The sequence below is a fragment of the Triticum urartu genome, chromosome 5 (assembly GCF_003073215.2).
Source record: "Triticum urartu cultivar G1812 chromosome 5, Tu2.1, whole genome shotgun sequence".
Lineage (NCBI taxonomy): Eukaryota > Viridiplantae > Streptophyta > Magnoliopsida > Poales > Poaceae > Triticum > Triticum urartu.
This window is the reverse complement of record NC_053026.1, coordinates 165,578,715-165,581,597: the sequence shown is the minus strand read 5'-3', so window position 1 is coordinate 165,581,597 and position 2,883 is coordinate 165,578,715. Positions and strand designations below refer to the sequence as shown.

At 36.2% G+C, this 2,883-nt stretch overlaps 1 long non-coding RNA gene across 1 annotated transcript; it reads right to left on the bottom strand.

The window, feature by feature from the left end:
• Positions 1–6: 6 nt before the first annotated feature.
• LOC125555788 lies at positions 7–1,712 on the bottom strand. Its single transcript, XR_007304863.1, has 3 exons — positions 1,553–1,712; positions 864–947; positions 7–224 (listed from the first exon to the last, which is right to left on the bottom strand). It is a non-coding gene; the product is annotated as an uncharacterized LOC125555788 (long non-coding RNA).
• Between the last annotated feature and the right edge of the window lie 1,171 nt (positions 1,713–2,883).

The window sequence follows — 2,883 nt, the reverse complement described above, 5'->3', positions numbered from 1 at the left end:
GTGAAACTAGTAGTAATCCCATTCTTGACCTTGCAACCTTCGTGTCAGCCATTCTGAAACATAATGATCTAACATTGATACCAAAAATATCAGATACATAATGATTGAAACATTGGAACTGGAAATGGCATTCTAAGACACAATGTGAAACTATCTAGTAGCACCCCTATTCTTGACCTTGCAACCAACATCTGAGATATGCACCATCGAATATTTGAATCTATCTACAAAACAAAGAAATGAAATAGGTTAATAGGGCAGAAAAATTGAAAGGAGCAGCAACATAGAAAGGTTGAAGGCAATGTGATAATTAATCTTGCTGCATGACTAATAAATTTGACCTTTTTTGTAGTTGTAAAACCTTATAAGATTTCGCTAATGTAGTATCAGCTTGCAATACCAAGAATTCATTACCAAGTTTAACAACATCAAATTTAGCTTTATATTTGGGGTTAATCCTTTAGATTGAAGTAAAAGCAGTGTTCTTGTTCGGATTTTTCCAGTATCACATTTGTAGCTAACAATAGTCATTTTAGCTCACGGTAAACTAACTCAGTTAATTTAATTTTTAAGTTTCCCCATGTTAATAGAAACAGAGTGCTTTATAGGGGTGGGGGAATGTAAGGCAGGCATACAGTAGTTGATGAATTGTTTTACTTAATCTAGCCGCAAAGATTCTTATCTCACAGAAGTAGTACGGCCATTTTTACATGCAAGAAAAGTGTTCTCTTGTACTAATTATGTGAAAAAGAGAGAAACATGTCCAAAATAATAAAATATAGTAATGCTATTAATACTCCAAAATTTCCATTAAAACTGGTGAAGAATCATTCGCGCAATATGGAACTACGATCAGAAAATACCTCCTAGTAAATCCAGCTTGGCACAGTAGTCTTCTATGTTTTAGCGCCAACAACATCGACTTGGAACAATCGAGTCTCTGTAGCCTGCTAATTTGGCATATGCATTAGTAATCTATGTTCGCTTTTGCCCACAGAATCGAACATCAAAATAGCTGAATACATGTGCACGAAGTCCTTTACCGTACTCTTTCTTATCTTATTTTATACCAAAACTCTTACATGACCTTGTTCTTGTATGGAAAAACTCTTGCACGACCTGGTTCCACGATATGACATGCTACATGGCCGAAACAATCTAAACCTACTCCCTACTTATAGCATCTAAAACGACGCAGACTCCAGCGCCCTTTCCTACACTAGTAAGGCATGCCAACTCCAAGACATAGTAGTATAACATGTAGGCAGCTAGCTATGCAAACTCATTGAATCATATATGGACTAGTACGACCACCCAAGTACACAAATGCTTATGACATGCAAACCAGACTTGCTGGAAAACTAACTAATCAATCTAACCAAATTAGACTCAAACTTGGCTAGTTAAACTAGCACGGACTCCTACTAAACTACTTGACATTATTCTAACAATTTAGAAGACCACAACATTCATGCAGACTAAGTAGTGCCAGTGTATTAATCTATGCCAACATTTATTAAATAGGATTGGCTTTCTTAGTTCACTTGTTTACCGAGAACGTGGAAACTTAGAGCAGTTCCAGTATGCTCAGCTTTGTCACCATGGTTGCTGGATGCTGAAACTGTTGGCCGAATAGGTAGAGGAGATGGCCCTGAGTATTACAGAGAAGAGGGGATCCTAGTAAGATCCAATAGTTTCAGATCAGTGAATTTGACGTACCTGACACACTCGCATAGTCGTCGCATCTGATTGCTTAGCTATCTATTTATGGCTGTTGGTATCATCCAACCACCGTAGTGTGCCCTGTATGTCAGGGAAGGAGAGTGCACAAGAGGAATACTTTTCATGTTTACGTTCTTGGATGAACCAAGTACATGCTCATTGTGTTAACAGTTTAAGAAGAATATAGTACAAACAAGAGAAGATGTGAGAGGCACCTGGCCAAGAGTTTGTGTGCGACCCATCATGCATCATTCTAGTATTTGGAAACATCTGTGGCTCCTCACAAAATACAAAATTAGTACAGAAATTGCAGGAATTCAGAAGTACCTGTATTTCCAAAAAAAAGAGCACTAAACTCGATTTAGAGGCGAGATTTCAACAATATGAGTCATATACATATGACAAGAATATCAAGGTATGTTCTTGTATCGCACCTTCAAACTTTATAAATTATTTAACAATTTATATTGGATAACATGAGTGTAAGAATTATTTCCATCTGAGCTCTTGCATTAACTTCAAGATTGTAGTGTGCAAATTTTAACTGAATAAGAAACTGAAACTAACATAAGTTTTTGTCCAGGGAAAACAAATATTACATCAACCAGAAAAAAGAATAAGATACAAATTCATGTTTTCCTTACTGTAACATAAACTAGCGAAAGGATCCTCGCCATGCTATAAACAAGTGAGTTAAGTACTCTTCTTAAGGCTTCTTATACATGGATCGATTTCTCCTGATTGTAATGCATAAGTGATGTACATCGATCTGTTAAGAAACAACAGAAGCACACACTTAGTAAAAGACAATGTCAGAACCTGTGAGTGTAGATGGAACAAAGGGTTATAGAATAAATACAAATATTGGGACGGAGGATGCGAGTGGGACTTATTTATTTAGTATATTGTACATGTTACACCAAGTAAATAACGATTCAGTGTATTGAGAAGGGGAATCTCCATTTGAAATAATTATGCCAGTATCATGGACCCATAATTACACTGACATGTTGATTTTTGCAGCAATGTTCTTCAGTGACATACACAATCACATATGATATATCGTTGATGGACTATCCCAATCCAATTTGAACTAAGTTGATCTTTTTTATAAGAAAAAACTGCGTTTATCTTATTGAAGAGGTCATGCTACATGCTAGC